Genomic DNA, 19,556 nt, shown 5'->3' with positions numbered 1-19,556 from the left:
CAGTCTGCTCAACTGCCGAACCCTTGGGGCATGGTTAAAGAACGATGGACAAGAACTAGCCACAAAGGTGCAGAAGCTCTCTCCCCTCCAATTTTAACAGAATATAGTTTCTAACATACATTTTTTTTGGACACAACACTCTTCTTCCAAAGAGCTCAGAGTGTAACACATATTCGCATTCCTTTCCTTTGATGATTGCCTCAAAAGTGAGCACAGGCATTGACATGAACAGAACTAAGGGGTAGAGTAAGTAGTAGCAAATGATTTTGTAAGATCCACCATTCTGAGTCCATTCATTCATTATTGTACTTACCAGCCTGCACTGAACATTTATTACACTCTGGACACTTAGTAGTAGTAGCTACGGAATGTATCATGCCCTCCATCCTCCTGAGGTGTGGGGTGAGGGTAGGAGGGAAAATACTGAAATACACAATTTTAACACATTCACTTAGGGAAGGAAATGCCTCCTTAAAAGATACCTACTTGGAATTTATCTGTTGTCATAAGAGGAAATGCAGGGCTTAGAAAACGTGGTAACAGTGAGCAGACCCTATTTTGGAAAATGCCTTCTTGGTGTCAGACACAGTGCCCCCAAATCTCTGAACCCCAGACTTACAGGCAAGGAGAGGAGCCCCAGAAGGGTACATGTGTTCCCAATGTTACACTGGGAGACCATGGCATAATCAAGACATAGGTTTGTTACATCCTAGAGCAGTGGTCTTTCGCCATTGCCACTGTATTTTCATGGTTCAGAAAGTGATAAAGAGAAGAAAGGAAAATCTATACATGAAGAAAACTTGACATAGAAAGTAACACTCTCATGATTACTGCTGGGTTTTTAGAAATTCATTTCTGTAGTGCTGGATAGTTTGGTAATATTGTAGACAAGTGGATGGTGTGGGTAAGGCCAGATGGGTGATTTCCTCTTATAAAGCCTGAAAAAAAGACCCATGCCCTCAGATTCCACTATAGTTGACCAAAGAAGTGCCTTGGTATCATGTAGTGTGTTAGATTCTGGGAAGAGATTTTTGTTAAGGAACTTACACCCAGAAAAACAGATGGAATCTAGGGACTCAGAACGTTACATACTGTTGCCCGGGCACTGAATCATCATAGAATACATGAGTATGTTGCTTTTTCCTGGCTGATGGGTCTCTCCTTCCTTTCTGAATATCATGGTGTGCTGTGGCTGGAGCCAAGTCTGGCAGTCTGTCTGGTAGTCTGTCTAAAGTTTCTATGAGTGGTAGGAATCCAAGGAGGTGTGAATCAATTACACTACAGTAACAAATAAGACTCCCCAAATCTCGATGTTTATGATAACAAATGTGTATCTCACTCTGTCTGCCATGGGTCAGCTGCCACTCCATCCCATACCTCCATCCTGAGACTAGGCTGATGGAGTTGCCTCTCCCCAGAACATGTCCTGTCATTGAGACAGGAAAATGTTCGTAGGGTCACTGCTGCCCACTCTTCATATGCTACGTGAGCCCATAGCTACTCTGGAGTTCCACAGGGAAGGCTTTTATAATCCTCTCTCAGGGATTACAATCTCTCTCAATCTATTACAATGAGTAAAGAGTTCTGAGAACCAAATTTGGGATCTAAATTCAGAGGTCAATTGCAGTTGAGACTAAGACCAGAATCAGGAGGGAAGACCAGTGAGGCTAGAACCTACCAGAACAGGAAGAGCGTGGGGATTTGGAACAAGGGTGAAATCATGTGTGATTACCATGGATATCCTGGGTCATTAGATATCACTGACCAGTGACTGGCTGGGACTTGGGAAAGCTGGCTGGTTTAAAGTTCACAAACATGCAGGCTTGGAGGTCAGAAGCCATTAGGGTCCATCAGGGAAGTGTGAACTATTCATTTTGTGTTTTGCTTGGATCAGAGCTGTCCTTTCCTTCTCTTCTCTTTAGTTCTCCAGACACTGATCACCCTGGGGAAACTGAGGCAGCATGTTACACCAGTAAATGGTTCTAGAACACTTCCCATGTCTACAGCCTTAGAGGATCTTTTCTAGAACCCTGAATGCCTTTTTAAAAAAGGAAACTTATATTAGAAGCCTTCTAACTCACTTTAAAGGACTTTTGATAGAGATGGTACAGTTAGACAAGGCTTGCCAATAATGACTGGTCTGTGATAAATAATGATTTACGATGAACAACAGTTAGGATTGTTAAATTACCTTTGTTTTCCCATTATCTGGAGCAATATAAAGCTAAACTCCACTATGAAGAGGAAAAAGGCAAATAATTGGCCCAAGAAGGCGATCAAATCAAGCAAAGGAACACAGGATCCAATTCTTCTCCTTTTAGACATTGAGAAAAAGTGTGGAGTGAATTCAGTTCAGCACTCTCCATGTACTTTTATTTAGTGTTCACCTCACTAGTGTGGGACTTTTCCCTCCTGGGAGGCACCCAGCACCCTCTTGTACCCCACTACTTAGGTTTATCTCTCAAGGCAGGGCGTCAGAATTTAAAATTCTCTCTCTCTACTATCGAAATTACCGTTCAATTCCTTTGAGAGACTTAAGAGCATTAGCTGAGGAATCCATGGATAAACTAATTCAAACTAAAGTGCAAGAGACTAGTGAATATATTAACCCTTTCTAGGAAAATTTGCATTTCAAACTTCCCAAATACAATGCTTCCAGCTACACAAACACTGCCATAGTAGTGGAATATGAGGCAATGTGGCTCGCCAGCAGTGTGCCTTTTTGGTAGGGGGACTTTTCTAGATTATTCTCAGTCCCTTCTAAATACCTAGTGTTTATTATGCCCTCTAGTGTTTGTTAACACCTAGCTTGAAACCCAATTCCAGCAGCCCAGAAGCCAATGGCTTCTGCATAACACAGGGCCATTTGCAGCAAGATATTGTGAATTCCAAGTGTCTGTGCCTGCATGGCCAAGAAAAAACTAGTAATTATAATGCCCCGCATATTATCAGGCTCCATGATGATGAAATCATGAACTCCCAAGCACTTTCGCATGGATTAACATAGCTAATACTCAAAAAGTCTATGATGGACAGGGCAGGTTTGTTATCTCCCATTTTAAGGATGTGGAAACAGATGTGGAGACATTGAGTGACTTATCTGAGGTCACACAGCTGGTTCACCTTCCCATACCTTTCCCAGTGCTTTTTTTCTGAGTACTGCTCCTCCTTCGGCTTCTAGCTCTGCCTGGACTGTGGGTGCTCGGAGTTTGGGGCAGGCAGGGCAAAAAATGGCAAGATGGTGGGGATGATGTCACCAGTCAAAGCCCCATCTGACCCCAGCTAGGACCAGGCCAGCATTTTGCTGCAGGGCATCCCCTGAGCCGGCATGTGTGAGGGGGGCGGGACTGTTTTCCACAATAGTATTCTGCACCTGTGTGTGCATTGATTTCTTTCTCAAAGGTTCCATCTGCCTTCCATCTAATTATATTACTAATCTTCAACCCAGTCCTTTGAGGACTTTTATCCTTGTTCTATAGAGGTGCAGGTTTCCAGGGTGACCAGAAATCCATAGATTGAAGCCTTTCTCCAGCTTTCTTGTGAAGGTCCTTATCAGTGAAAACTTATTTTTTGTTATCTTTGCTTTCTGGATGCTGTGTCTCCCATAACTTTTCTTTTTTACTTCTACTTGCAGTTTATCTGTGAAGAACAATCCCTGAGAAGAAGCTGCTTTGTGCAAAAGAGGATGCAAAATAAATTACAGGCACCACGTCCTCGATGACAGTTCAAACAAACAACAGGACCAATGTCACCACATGCAAGTGCTCTGCTGTTGGAATCAGCAGCTCTGGGATAGTCTCGGTTTGTCAATCAGTAACTATGTGGTCCTGACTAAGGCCTGTAATTAATTGCTCCCATCTGAGTCTCAGTTATTTCATCTGTGAGTTGGTGAAATAACTGCCACATTCGTTTGTGAGGATTTAATGAGACAATTTTGCCAGGCAGGGCTTCTCAGACTTCATGTCATAGGAATCACCTGTGGGAAATGTAGGTTGAAATGTAGATTCTAAGTCTGAGGTTTTGGGCCTGAGTATCTGATTTCTGCCAAATTCCCAAGTGATGGGAATTGAGTACCACTGTCTAAAGAAATTTTGGAACAGCGTGTGGTGACAACTCCTCGATTCATCTTTCTTGATATTGAAGACCCTCCAAAAAATTCTGTTTAGATGGGACATTTATTGTTTTTTTTCCTTTACAGAAGTAATGGGTGGTATTTGTGGACACAAGGCTGACTCACATCTCTTTTCTTGGCTGACAGTCAGACTGATTTGCAGTGCCACGGGCTAAAGATTTGAAAATATCCCAGCATCCTACTGCACAGGCAGCTAAATTAAACTCAATACCCAGGACCTGCGTGATTAGAATAGTGAACTGTTCCAATCCACCTCGAAGATCTGTTGGTGAGGGAGTATAGTAGGAGCTGGAGGAAGCCAAATTTGGGAAGCAGAAACTGTATGGCAAAAAAAGAAAAATCCCACCAACTGTTTATATATCAGATAAATTGTTGTTTGGGATGGTGAGGAATTTGCTGCTTTTTGCCTTGAAGTATGATGGATTTTTGACCCAATGAAAAACTTTCTCTTTTCTCATTTGCAGAAAGTGGGCAAAGTCTTGTTACAGTCATTACCACGTCCCTCTGTATTCCTGTATCCAAACTCTTCATCCCTCCCCAGGGACTGGACCACCTTGGGAAAGGTTGTAGACCAACCATACTGCTAACCCAAGACTTTGTTGTCTTCAGAATGATGAATTAAAATTACACAGTGCTTTCTGATTTCAAAAGCACTTTCACCTATGTTATCTTTTTTGATTTGTATGACTACCCTTTAAGCGAAATAGTATTATCTCCATTTTCAGTTTGGAGAATTTATATGACATGTCATACTGAAAGTGGAAGAGCTGGAAGGCAAAACCATCTTCTGACCACTTATTTATTGGTCTTTCCACAAAAATATATCTGTCCTTGTTCTAGAATAAGACCAGTGCCCTGCTGGTCACTTACTGCCCTATACCTCAGTGAGATTGGTATCACTACATCATTTTCCAGGCACTAAATAAAATATACCAACATTAAGTGATTCATTAGAAATCATGCCACTTGTAAGTATCATGGCTGGGATTTGAACCTCCACCTGCCACTGCCAAAGCCCTAATGTGTTCCATCCTTCTAGTAGTTCTAAACCCTGGCCAAGAGTCTGATTGCCTGGGCTGGAGTAAGGGCAAGATATGACAGTGGTATGTTTCAGAAGCATCCCAGATGATCCTAATCTGTAGCAAAGTTTGAGAGTCACTGCCCCTTATGACTGTAACTTTCCAGAGTGCTTACAATATGTTTATTGAACTTGAAAGTTCCTGGGGAAGGCATGTAGACACATATGTGTCCATACATTGACATACACCTCTTCCCACCCCTCCACCTAAGTTACAAGGGATGAAGACTTCCATTCCACAGTGAACACTTTTTGGAATAGGAAATCCAGTCACTTGAACTCAGGAGTCACCTTATCTGAGCCTGAGGGCCTATTTAAATGTGACTGGGCAGAGGGAGGGAATGTGAGAGGGCTAGGAAGTTGAGTCCGAGAGGAGACACAAAGACAAACTTGGACATCTTTGCAGTTTTACCTGAAGTCAATGTGCCCCAGGAAGCAGCCAAGTCTTGGCAAGCAGCAGTGATCACTTAGACTAGAATCAGACCTTAATCAACCCAGCTTGCTGTAGCTCCTAAACATTTAGAGGTTTTAAATGCAGTACTTTTGGGACCTCTTCAAGGTAGTTCAAGGTAGACAATGTTTGTTGATTTCCTCTGTGTCATTGGTTCATTTAATAACTAGGAAGAGGCAGAGGCTCACTCTGATGTGGCGACTCCTTGGTTGATGTCTTAAAGCCACAGAGACCTTCTTCTGGATCCCAAATCTTAAGGGGATTGGTTGGGTAATTTCACCTAAACAGGAATAACACATCATAGCACATTGCCCCCTTTGCCATTATTATAATATAACTCACTTAACCGGAGCAAAAATGTTGGATCTTGACATTCCACCCAACAAATCATAAACTAGGACTTCATCAGGCCAAAGAGAGGGTCAAGTGGGAAGTGTTTGAAGTCTGGGTATTAGCTAGAGTATTAGGTGGGAGGTGAGCCAAAAACCTACAAGAGTGGGATATCAGTGGACAGAGACCGTCAGAAGTCAGACGTTCCCAAAGTCCAGGCATGGGCCAAGGAATGAATGGGTAATTCTGGTTAGAAATGGGCTACAAGTAAAAAGGCTGGGGAACCACAGGAGACCAAGGGGCTCCCAGCTGCTAGGGTCAGAGACAGGCTAGAGTTCTCAGAGGTGAGGAATCTTTGCAGCTGTCTTGACAGAAGGGATGGCAGCATTTGGGTGGGCGAATGCCCAGAGATGGGATCTCAGAGGTGAGAAGGGAATGCAACTGCTCAGGACAGAAGAAAGTGCATGCTAAAGATGGTTAGGAAGCTGTTTCTACTTATTGAAGCAGAATGAATTCTTCCATCTACATTAACCTTACTGCTGGATTTATATTGTGTGTGTGTGTGTATGTGTGTGCGTGTGTATTCTTTTAAATGTATATGTATTTTAGCAAGCTACCTCCCCAGCAGGTGTTGAAGCTTCCAGAGCAAGGGACTACAAGCTTGCTCACATAGGTTTGGCACTCAGTAGGTGTTCGCTTTACCTGATTCCTAATCCAGTATTCTTGACTGTCCTTCCCTGGAGGTTTCCACATGGATGCTCAAACCCATAGAAATGACATTGCTAAAAATTATTTGGGTTCTTTTGTTCACCATGGTCTCTGACACAAGGGTCACACTGGCATGCAAATCCATGGCATAATGTTAGAGACCTTGTGTATATGTTCTGCCCAAATATCCTAACAAAATAGTATTGAGAACTGGTACAAGCTTGGCCATGTGCTTATGGTGCTAACCTGAGTTAATGTACTCAAATATGTTACCATCACCCCAGCTGATTAAGCAAAACCATCCCCAAGGATACAGCCCTTTTCATCTCAGTGATTGTAAATGGCTCTCTGATAGCTCCTGGTATTCTGCTTCTAGGTTTCTTATTTGGATCTCCCCCCTCCCCGCCCCCCGCCAACCCCAGCCTGACAGTCTTCTAATGAGGTATGGCATTTCTTTTTTCTGATTCCCACACACTGGTAGAGCGAAAGCAATGCTGTTGGCTTCTCTGTCTTACAGGTTTTGTAAAAAAAAGGAAAAAAGAGAGGAAGAGTTGAAGAAAGAAAAGAGAAGGAAGTACATAGAGAGAGAAGAAAGAAGAAAAGAAATATGGAAAGAAGGATGAGGGAAAGTAAGAAGGACAAATAATGTGAATCTTCTGGACAATTTGCATGTTGCCTTGTTCAGAAAGGTGTTTGAATCCTTCAGAGTTTCTCTTTCAAGCCAGTTCCCTGACAGAACTTGAATCAGGGGGCTCTGAGTGGCTCCGTAGGCTAAGCATCTTCCTTAGGCTCAGGTTATGATCCTGGGGTCCTGGGATCCAGCCCCGTGTCAGGCTCTCTGCTCAGTGGGGGGCCTGCTTCTTCCTCTCCCTCTGTCCACTGCTCCCTTTGCTTGTGTACTCCCTTTCTGTCAAATAAACTCTTTTGAAAAATAAAAGAACTTCAAACACCTTCTCTGCCTCCATACAAGCTATAGGAAACTTAAATGATACACAGATACCTCTCTCAAGGCTTCTATTTAAGTTCTCTGTGGTGTGTATGTTCCTCAGTAGGGCTATGGAGACCACTTCAGAGTTTGAAACCAAAGATGAATTCTGTAATTTTTTCCCCAGACATAGCCCCTGCTCATGGTTTTGCTTTACTGTGTGATGGCTTAGTTGGACAGCTAAGAGGACAGTAATTCAGTTATTCATTTTCAGTTCATTGATTCAGGGGGCAAAGGGAAGAAGATGATTAACTTTTTTATGTCTTTTTTTTTTTAAGATTTTATTTATTTAACAAAGGAAGAGAGCACAAGCAGGGGGAGTGGGAGAGGGAGAAGCAGGCTCCCCCGTGAGTTCTGGGCTTGATCCCAGAACCCTGAGATCGTGACCTGGGCTAAAGGCAGACACTTAACCAACTGAGCCACCCGGGCACCCCAACTTCCTTATGTCTTGATTGCTTTGTACATTTTGAAGACAGAAAAAAAAATCCTTTCCTCCTCCTACATAGCTTCCCAGATGCCAGTTCTTTTCTTTCCTCTCCTCAGCTTTTGCTGATCAGCCTTTGTTTCCAATTTGCTGCCCTCTTCTATTCTGGACTGTGCCTAGTCTTAACCACATATGAGGAGGGCTTCTTTTTGAGGAAGAAGAGAAGCAAAATTTCCAACAGTGGAATCTGCAGTTGTCAGGACTTTAGCATGTGTGTTTTTGTGTGTGTATGGTGGAAGGGAGGAGTGTTGGGGGAAGATGTGATGATAGACAATGAGGAAGAGGCAGTGTTTGGATATTCCCAGTGATTATTTTTCCCTGATTATTTTAATTCTGCTTCCCTCCATCCAGAGGGGCTCTCCAACCTTCCTACCTGCTCTTCCATGCTCCCTTCCTTCCCTCAAGGATAAAGATGAGCTTGGCAGAGGATATAAATGCCATGTTACCTGGAAAACTCTTCAGTGAATGTGGAGACAGCAGGAGGTGGTGTAGTAAGCAACCCAGAGAGGAAAAGAAGGTGCATTTTTTTTTTTTTAGGATTTTTATTATTTATTCATGAGAGACACAGAGAGAGGCAGAGACACAGGCAGAGGGAGAAGCAGGCTCCATGCAGGGAGCCCAATGCAGAACTTAATACTAGGACCCCGGGATCACATCCTGAGCCAAAGGCAGACACATAACTGCTGAGCCACCCAGACATCCCAAGGGTGCATTATAATGGAATTAGATGTGTAGGCTTTAGACACTCCTGTACTGAACCCCAGTATTGCACATGGTACCCAGGTAGTCACTTAACTTTGCTCATTTCAGCTTTCACATCTATAAACAAGAATAAATTAGATTATTTAGAGGATTTAGAATGCTATACATTTAGTAAAATCTCAATAAATGTCAATATTATTAGCATGAAATACCTGGAGTGCAAGAGCTTTGAAGGAGCAGTTTTTATTTAAAGATACACAAGCAATGACTTAGCAGCAACATGAAGAACACTAGTCTCAATGCCCCCCACTCTTGGGCCAGTTGTGAACACAAATGTGGGGCATGGGCAAATGCACTACCTCCATGCGAGAGGACTTCAGGGCGGTCTAGGGAGAGGCAGGTGAACAGTTAGTTGTTAAGGTTTCCCTTTTTAAGAAAATCATGCCAGCAGAGCCGGGGTGGAGGGTGGGGTGGGGTGGGGTGGGTAGAGGGGGCACTTAGGTGGTTCAGTGGGTTAAGCGTCTGCCTTCAGCTCAGGTCATGATCCTGAGGTCCTGGTCCTGGAATTGAGAGCCCTTTGTGGGCTCCCTGCTCAGAGGGGAGTCTGCTTCTCCCTCTCCCGCTGCCCCTCTCCTCTATGCTTCTCTCTCTCTCTCTCTCTCGATCTCTCTCAAATAAATAAATAAAATCTTTTTAAAATATCATGCTTAATATCTTAGCTTCAACTGGGTGGCCCTCAAAATCCTTTAAAATCTATTTAGAAGAAAAAACCCCACATGACAAAAAAATCTAAACTATATAAGAGGATTTAAGGACAGTGAGAAACCAGTCCTCCCCAATACCTCCCCTGCCCACTGTTTCCCAATTCCTTTCCCCAGAGACATCTACTACAACCACTTTCTTATATATTCACATGCATTCTAAATGTTCTAGTCTGTGAGACCCCTTTTCAGAATATCCCATTCTCCTTTAAGCCTGCGCGAAAAACAAACTCACATCTTCTCTTTTATACTTTTTTTTTTTTTTTTTTTTTGAGAACTTCCCTAGTGTCGTAGCTGGTCCATTATGACCCAGCCTGCTGCTCACAAATACAGTGCACTGTGCTTTAGGGAGTGTCCAACATGAGAACGTAAAGTTGGGAGGAAGGTACTGGAGCTGCAAGCTGGGCCTGGGCTGCAGAGTGCACCACAACGGCCTGCCCATCCGCTCTCCCATGGGGGACATTTGCTTCCAGCTCTCTGATCTCTTTCCTCCCTACGGCCCAGACCTCAGCGAATAAGGTCATGCTAAGTTCTGCCAATATTGTGTGGTGAGGAGAAGAGAGGGAGAAGAGCATGCACGCTCAGGAGCGGATGGGCAGAGAAATGCAGGGGTGTTTCCTTCTGTTTAAGAGCCTGGAAAAGAGCTCTGTAGGGCCAGGAGAAGGAAAAGCTCAACTGGAAAGTGAAAGGGAATGAAGAGCAGAGTGTCGCTCAGGTTGGTGAGAGCAAAGCTTAAAACATAAACGCTTTTGCTTCTGTTGCTCCAAAACTACCTAATCTGATATTCTTGCCAAAGACAACTTCACTTTTTCTGCCACTTCACATGACACTCTCCTCATCCAATGATATGGCATTTCCCGACTATTGATGTAGTAAAGAAGCCCTCACAGGGCTGCTCAGCCCATTTTTACAGCATGGTCTGATTTCACTGATTGTATAAGGTCGACTCATGAGAGACAAGTTGGAGAGCCCCGGAACAGATAAATGAATAGTCTGCTAAGCCATCCATTTAAAATGACAATAATAAAAATGTTAATAAACATCAATATTTGCACCATGGTTTGTGATTGCTTTTAACAAGCAATTCTGCTGTGATCTTTGAATGATTTCCTTTAGTAGATGACTTCCCTGTTGTCAGATTAGATCTTGACTCAATATGATTATACTTCCCCACCATGTGTGTGCTGAAGTTAAAAAGCCTTTTGGCTTATTTCCACAACTGAACTCAAGAGTCAGACTCCTTATGGATTTTTATAAGCGGTTTTCACCTCTGCATGATTTGGGGTGGAGATTGTTGCTGATTTAAATTAAAGCCCACTTAGAGGAATGACTAATTCAGGCCCTCCAAAAACCCATTTCTGGGCCAGAATTATCTGGGTGGGATCTCTGGACAACTACTGAGTAAATTACCTAGTTTACTTTCAATTTTATTTTCTGCTTCTTAGACATTGACTTAGTAGGCCACAAAAAGTTCTTAAAAAACATATTGGGTTGGGTAATCAAAAGGTTTTATTTGTTCTTTGATACCCAGTTTTCTCATCTATAAAATGGGAGTGATAATAACCCTTACTTCTCAGAATTATACATAAGATCTACATATGTGTGTGTGTGTATATACACATACACATATCTTATTTACATAAGGTATTATATACTAATTGCCTAGCATCATAGTACCTGGTATGTTAACCATCATTGTAATTACAATGCAGTGGTCCCCTGTAAGATTTTCCCAAAGTTCCTCAGTCAGATGCATGAAAACAGTAGGTTCAGTTTGGTGTTTACCTATTTTGAGATAACATAGTTTAACAGGTACCTGTACATCATGCAGACAGCAATTAATCAGATCACGTGTGCTACCAAATGATCTGCCTCCATGGGGTTCTTTTCTGTTGTTCCTTTTTGCTTGTCTACTTTACTGATGTCGATCTTTTACATTAGGGGCTTAGATGGGGGAGTGGGATGTTCTGTTTATTAAAAGGTTAACTTAAAATTAGTTATGAAGCCTCTTTTGTCCAAATTTATTGAAAATTATTTCCAACTGGATAAATTCATTTTCCCACCCTCAAACAGTTCCATGGACATAGAAATGTATCTTTCCTGGTGGTAGAGCTCTTTGTGTGCCTGGGTCATCACTCTGACCCACTTTTATCATATGGGTCTGAGAATATAAAAGCTGAAGAACAGGTGTTGGCAACCTTTGACTTGTGCCAGAGTTGACACCAAGACTAAATTTTCACTGGGTTTACTAGAACTATTTCTTATCCCATTTTGTAGTGTAGACCCTCAAAAAACATTTGTTAAATAAGCAGTAATTGTATGTTTTTTCCCCAACATACTTGGCCTCTCTTACCACCTCTCTCTCCTATCTTTTCCTAAAAGTGTTTAAGACAGGTTATAAGGACTTCTAAAATATAAAGAGACATTACTCTGTAGGAGATGTTACTCAAGGATAAAACAGTCTGAAGCACCTCTTCCCTTTCTCTCTGCTGTGTGGTCAACTGTGGTGGGGCCCGGTTCTGCAGCCACTGCTGATTAAATCAGGCAGCAGGGTGGGCAAAGTGTTGGCTGCACAGAGCTAATTGAATTCTCTCTTCCAGGAGAGAGATGGTTCTCAATGTTAGTAGGATATATCCTTGTAGAAACTTCCCTTCTTAGTTTGTTACCTTGGGTGGATTCTGCTCTTCACAACAAAATAATCCCTGATAAAATCTGAACATCAGATTTCGTTATAAGCTTTCTTTAGGATGTTCAAAGTCCAGAAATGCAGAGTAAGCTGATTTTCCTATAGTATATCAGCTACATTTTCAAATAACATGTTCAACCTCTGTGGGTACCTTTGTGAATGAAATACTTCTAAATTTTAAACAGTGGGTCCAATTCTAAACTTGAAAAAAATACAATAAATATAGAACAGAGTGGCAAAAGAAGTCTCAAAATACCAGGAAAATAGTGTATTCATTATAATTTTCTTCAGATTAGCAATCTGATATTCTATGGTGCATTTAATTTGAACACAAAGCCATATTAGTCAATTTATTGTCTAAAACTGTAACTAACATAGTGTTTAAAAATAAGTTTATCTTATAATTTTAGATATTTCAGACACCCTTTGGCACCCAATGCAAACATGAAAACTTCCTTGTTACACGTTAAGGAGAATGTCATGGGATAAAGCAGAATATTACCACTCAAGTAGTTATAGTCTACAAAAGAAATTTATTCTGAACATCTTCGTAAAATCTCAGTTTAACACAGTGAACAACATCTTCAACTACATCCTTACAGTAGCGCTACCACAAATTTTCCTTGTTTCTGGTAATATCTTCTAATACAGGCAGATGGTGATATCTCCAAGTGTAATTCAGGAAAAAATGCTTAAGAGTACAAGGGGTAGTGGGTACCAATCTCCTTTTATTGGCCTTGCTTCAGGACAGCTTGCCTGTTCCTTATTCAGTTCATCTCAAGAAATATTTATTGAGCACCTACTATGTATACTGTGCTAATTGTTAGAGATGCATATGTAAATAAGGTAGAGTCCCTGCCTTCATAGAGTTTACAGTCTGCCAGGGATTAGAGACAACCAAGAGAATGCAATGGTGACAGATAAAAAGCGCCTACTAGGTGCTAGGCCTTCACATCCATTATCTCTGTTAAGTAGATTTTTTTAAAGATTTTATTTATTTATTTATTTATTTATTTATTTATTTATTTATTTATTGAGAGAGAGAGCAGAGTGAGAGAGCACAAGCAGGGAGGAGAGGCAGGGAAGGAGGGAGAAGCAGACTTCCTGCTGAGCAGAGAGCCTGATGTGGGGCTGAGATCATGACCTGAGCTCAAGGGAGATGCTTAACCATTTGAGCCACCCAGGTGCCCCAGATCTTTTTTTTGAAGTTTGTTTAAGTAATCTCTACACCTATTGTAGGGCTCCAACTCATGACCCCAAGATCAAGAGTTACATGCTCTTCCTTCTGAGTCAGCCAGGTGCCCCAAGTACATCTTATTATGCCCATTTTAGGTACTGGTGTTCAGAGAAGTTAAGTCAGGCAGGTATGGGATTTGAATTCAAGTTTGCCTGGTTTGATAAACTAGAATCCTGTGCCATCCAATATGGCAGCCATTAGTCATGTGTGGTCATTTAAATGTAAAGCAATATACACTAAAAAAAAAAATCTAAAATTTTGTTGTTTTGTTACACTAGGCACATTTCATTTCACATTGACAGCCACATGTGGTTGGTGGCTAATATATTGGACAGTGTAGATTTAGGATCTTTCAATTATCACTGAAAGTTCTATTGGCCAGCACTGGTCTAGACTCAAAGTGAGGGACTGACTCCATGTCAACTTCAATATCCTGAGCCCAGAAGAGATTTCCAAAACCTAGGAATCACTATAATCAGCATTGTTCCTTTTCCCTGAACCATCAGAAGAGAAGCTTCTGGATGAGGACCTATCCTGGCACACTCTTCAAATGTTGCTCACCTTGCATGTAGACATTTGGAGGTGAGTTGGAGATTTTTTTCACCACAGGAATTGTGGAGAATTAAATGAGACAATAAATCACATTCCTCAGTGTGAAGCCTGGCATATAGTAGAAGCTCAAGAAATGCCAATATGATATTAAAGAGTGTGGAATGTGGAGTCACAGGGCTGGTTTGAGGTCCAATTACCACTTTCTAGCCATATGGCCTGGACAAATCAATTTCTCCAAATCCCACTCCCCTTAATTTTAATTGGAGGTAATATCTGACCTTCCTATCTCAGAGGATTGTGATGAAGACCTTGAGCTAATAGATACAAAAGCACTCTCGTAAGTAAAGCCTTTGTACAGTGAGGTCTTATTTCTGTCCTCCTTTGTGCCCTGAAAAAATCAATTAAAATAATATATTCCTGATCTTAACTTGTTTACCAGGGACTTACCTCTTTTTTACTGAAAATAGAGGACCAAAAAAATATAATTATGGAGGGGCAGAATTACATGAGAGTACTCAGGTTTTGCTGCAGTAGAAAGAGGAAAGAAAATTGGACAGTGTGAGCCGGAAGAAATCTTTGTGAATTCCCTAGCAGTCAGGGCCAGGGCTGTGGAGATTGCCCAGGTGCGTATGGAGTAGTTGCTCTCCTTGTGTCTCGTGGTAGCAAGTCTAGATAGGCTTCATTTGGAGGGCTTCCATGGACCCCACTGACCACCTATGACTGCCCATGGCTACCCACACGAGTCCTAGAGAGCAAACATGCCTCGAGGGTCTCTGTTCCCTCCTAAATAGAGCTGTCTCCTGACAGCTCCAGGCTGCAGACTGCCAGGCTTATAGGAGAAACCATCCACGTTAAATCCAGCTCTTTCCGTTCAAGATGAAAAGCAATATTCATATAAAAGTAATTCAGGCTAATTATCACTTTATGAGGACTTTTAAGCCCACTTTTGAAAAAGCTTGTTAGAACAACTCCTTTTTCCCACATCTACAACTCACACTAGTAACCCCAAAGCCAGGTTCGTCTGCTGAAGGCCACTTCCTTCCACTCATGCCCCCGAGTCACCCAGATCATCACATCCATGTCACCCAGGCTTCCTCACTGCTTCCCAGCCCTGGTGTGGGTCACCTCTCACTGGGCTGTCTGCCTGTCCCCTTGAGGTACAGTCCTCCCAATAGCTTGCTGCCCCCTTTGTGTGGGCATCCACAGAGGGGTACTAGTGGGCAGCATGCACAACCCCTCTACTGTCCAACTCTTTCCTACCCACAGCACCATCACCCAAGGGTCAACGAGTGGGTGTGTCAGACATTACCAAAGAGCTAGTATAACTACAGGGAATTATAATAAATAGGCATGAAAGAAAAAGATCTTGGGGCACCTGGATGGTTCAATGGTTGAGCATCTGCCTTCGGCTCAGGTCATGATCCTGAGGTCCCGGGATCGAGTCCCACTTCAAGCTCCTGGCTGGGAACCTGCTTCTCCCTCTGCCTGTGTCTCTGCCTCTCTCTCTGTCTCTCATGAATAAATAAATAAAATCTTTTTTAAAAAGGAAATAAAGGAAAAAATCTTAAAGAAAAACTGCTAAGTGACCATCCTGAAAGACAATGGAAAAGTATGAATGAAGTCTACTCCTTCACAGGGGACCGCTCAGGAGCATCCCAATTCCCAGCTGTGATCTCTATCCCTAAGGGAAATGCATTCCTCCTGGGGAGCACATTTTTCTTCAAAGCTCCCAAGTCACAAAACCATCACCTTTTGCATAATCCTGCTCTTTCCCCAAAAAATGAGTGAGAAATATCAGAAAGGGAGACAGAACATGACTCTGGGACTCTTTCCTAACTCTGGGAAACGAACTAGGGGTAGGGGAAGGGGAGGTGGGCAGGAAGTGGGGGCGACTGTGTGACGGACACTGAGGGGGGCACTTGACGGGATGAGCACTGGGTGTTATTCTATATGTTGGCAAATTGAACACCGATAAAAAATAAATTTACAAAAAAAAAAAAATCCTGCTCTCTCCCCTTAGAACTTTTCTGGCTCTAAGATCAGTGCCCCTTGAGAAAGTTGGAAGTCAGAAACCCCTTTGGTACATTTCACAAAGTCTGAGTTGCACAATCTGGTCTCAAATTCAACAGAAAAGCTTGGGATGGACTTTAACTGCTCCCATCAAGTTCTCTTGGCCGAAATGAGGTGCACACGGGCTTCTTCAGTCTCCTGAGTGATACTAGGTGTAGCTATTAGGACTTGCACACTATACACACACACATATACACACACCCCAATCTAACTGCATATTGGAGAAAGAGAACATTGCTAATTGCAACATGGACCACTGAAATGCTCTTGCCCCCAATGAAGATAGAACATTATATCATCATGCAGAGGTTTGTCAGTCTCTCCAAGTTCCTTTTTCTTGTGCTTTCCCGGTACAGAGGAAACCAGACTCATCCAGGTGGCCATCTACCACCTGAAGGCCATCATTTGCTTACTTGGCATACCTGGCCAGATTTGGAAAATTCAGGTTTTTCAGTTTTTACTTCTGCTAGATGCTATCTAGTAGACCTTTGCTATCGGAAAGAACCACAGATTTTAAATAGCAGCAATGTATTTTCTCACAGTTCTAGAGGCTGGGATTCAAGGAGGAATTTTTTTCCTGAGGCCTCTCTCCGTGACTTGTAGATGGCTGGCTTCTCCCTGTGTCTTCACATGCTCTTCCCTCTGTACCTGTGTCCCAATTTCTTCTTACAAGGGCACCAGTCATATTGGATTTGGGCCTTCCCCAATGACTTCACTTTAACTTAATTACCTCTTTTTTTAGGATTTATTTATTTATTCATGAAAGACACAGAAAGAGGCGGGGACATAGAGGGAGAAGCAGGCTCCATGCAGGGAGCCCCATGCGGGACTCGATCCTGGAACCCTGGGATCAAGCCCTGAGCTGAAGGCAGATGCTCAGCCACTGAGCCTCCCAGATGCCCCTTAATTACCTCTTTAAAGAACTCATCTCCAGATACACTCTGAGGTTCTGGGGGTTAGGACTTCAACATATAAATTCTGGGGTTGGGGCAGGGAGACACAGTTTTGTTCGTATTTTTCTGGGTGCCTCTGAAAGCAGCAGCAGGAGGTGCTGTCATCCTTCTGTCCTAGTGACCCCTAGGGGCACCGAAGGATTAGAAAGGGGGCAGAATTGCTCTGGTATCTTCACAAACAGCCAATTCATCCTACACAGCTCCGATGAATGACTAATCCTTGTTCTCACCAGCAACGACTCACTGAATGCCCAATCTCCAAGAATGCCAGAAGATTCCCCATGACCTCTAACATCAATTTAAACTTGGATAATGAGTTTTCCTCTCCCTCTTTTCTTTTCTTTCTTTCTTTCTTCTTCTTCTTTTTTTTTTTTTTTTTGTGCTGGAATAGTGCTCTGCATACTATGACTCCTTAATGGAAAGCCCTGAGTAGAGCGTATGGTGACGAGGCTTTGGAATCAAGGGGACCTGAACTGGAGTGGAAGACCCACCCCTTACAAACTCTGTACCTGCGGGCCATTCACTCGGGTCGGTTCCATAAACATCTAGCAAGCACAAGACCACATGCCAGGCATTGTGCTAAATCTGAGAAATGCAAAGATGAATAAGATCAAGTTCCTCTCTCCAGGAGTCTAGAAGAGGCTTACAGAAAAGTAAACAAGTAATTACTACTGAGCGTATAATAAGGGCTTTAATAGTGTTAAATGCAGGCTGCTGTAGCTAGAGTTCCGAGACACAGGGAAGGGGAGGTGGTGGAGGAGGTGGTTAATGCTTCAGCCAGTCCTAAAGGAGGAATGTAACCAGATGAAGGGAGCTAGGCAGGTGCAGGAGGAGGGTGTTCGTGGTAGAAGGGAGGTCACCACTCATAGCACGGGGCTAGGAACACCCAGCTCCCGGGCCTGTTGCAAAAATTCTTGGTGAAGGGTATATGCATAATGTGCCTAGCACAGTCCATAATAGGTGCTGCCAAACGTAGTAGAGGAGGCCCTTCCCACCCTCCTGTCCCTGCTATTCTCTCCTACTCTCCTCTCTGGTAATTCTGAGCTGGGGATTTAGCAAGCTTCCCCACGGTCCCTGTGAGTTCAGGGTCTGGCAAAGATCCTACTTCCTCCACTATGTCAAAACTGCTCATATTCCATGCATCTCAATTCAGAGGTTGCAAGGGGGATCTGGCCACCTTCTCAACTTCTCCCCACAGCACATAAATTATGAGTAAGTCCAGAAATGCAAACAGAATCACAATGGAAAGGTTTGAGTGTGCTGGTGCATGCACCAAATTGTTCTCTGCATGATAATTTCTATCACTGTAATTAGACTCTGTAATTAAAAATCACTAATGTTTCATGACAGCCTGCAATTGGATTTGGGACACAAAGGAAAAGGTTGGGGTGTGCTGACGTGGGCAGGGACTCCACACACGGAGTTGCCTGGGCTGGGAAACGGTGTCACTCTTTAGGGCCATTCACTAATAAAAGGAGCTCTCATTTATATATGGAAATAATGAGGCAAAGGAGCAGCTCGTTTAAAAAAGAAATCAGAAATCAGAAAGCAAAAAAACCCTACTGATCACTCAGAAAGCCATAGTAATTTACCTGCCTGTTTTCCTTTTCTGAGGAGATTTTTATCTCTGGTGGCATATACTCGTAAATTACTGAGTATAGCTGAAGTCAAAATTGGTTTTCAGCACGGCCCATGTCCATTTGACCCCTATGTAAACAAGAAGCCACACTGGATTTGTTCACACTTTGGGCTGTGTAACAGCTCCCAAGAAACCAGGATTTCTGTTTCCAATTGACCATGACTCCAGGGCTCACAGATCAGTGATGGCAGAGAATCAAAGTAGGATCCTAGCCCCTTTGTGGTGGTGGTAGTTGGGAAGCACTCCTCCTGCTTCCAGCACGCCGGCCACCTGCTGGGGGTGACCGGGACCTGTCCTCAAGATCCCTGACACCTGCAGCAGAGGGGACAAAAGGAAGGGAAACTTGGAAGAAATCTAATTCCATTCTCACCCTTGTTGGCATAAAGGGATTTTTTCCTCCGGCCTCTGAGAAGGTCTTCATCCTGTGAAAGTAAATTAGGTAGAAAATTACTTTTTGACAAACTTGACTGAAGCTGTGAAAGTCATTCTGCCTAAGTTTGAAAAGTGATTGGAACTGAAGGGTTCTTTTTTTTTTTTTTCTTTCTTTTTTTCTTTTTCTTTTTTTCTTTCTTTCTTTTTTTTTTTTTTAAAGATTCTCTCTTCTTTTTAAAAAGCCGATGGCCCTAGGGGAATGAATAGGAATTAGGGTAGATGATGAATACTTTTCTGGCTTGTCTGATGGTGCTGGGAAGCCCTGGTCTTCATTAGCATGCCAATATAAAGGGCCCTCTTGAATTTTCTAGCCATCCTGGATCAGTAGGTAGAATTTTCTACTCTTTCTCATTGTA

General features: G+C 42.7%; 2 long non-coding RNA genes across 3 annotated transcripts in view; both read left to right on the top strand.

Moving 5' to 3' along the window:
- The first annotated feature begins 1,121 nt into the window (after window positions 1-1,121).
- On the top strand, window positions 1,122-7,641 carry LOC140615157 (uncharacterized). Of its 2 annotated transcripts, none has more exons than XR_012015859.1 (3): window positions 1,122-1,262; window positions 3,635-3,801; window positions 4,597-7,641. It is a non-coding gene; the product is annotated as an uncharacterized lncRNA (long non-coding RNA). The 2 variants fall into 2 exon arrangements; XR_012015860.1 differs by having other exon boundaries at window positions 1,136-1,219.
- Window positions 7,642-9,993: 2,352 nt separating this feature from the next.
- Window positions 9,994-19,556, top strand: part of LOC140615602 (uncharacterized) — a 31,006-nt gene continuing 21,443 nt past the window's right edge. Inside the window, exon 1 of the long non-coding RNA XR_012016099.1 lies at window positions 9,994-10,346. This is a non-coding gene — a long non-coding RNA (uncharacterized lncRNA). The remainder of the gene's footprint in view (window positions 10,347-19,556) is intronic.

The sequence above is a fragment of the Canis lupus genome, chromosome 23, assembly GCF_048164855.1.
Source record: "Canis lupus baileyi chromosome 23, mCanLup2.hap1, whole genome shotgun sequence".
Lineage (NCBI taxonomy): Eukaryota > Metazoa > Chordata > Mammalia > Carnivora > Canidae > Canis > Canis lupus.
Note: the sequence above shows the minus strand (reverse complement) of the source record. Positions and strands in the feature narration are given on the sequence as shown.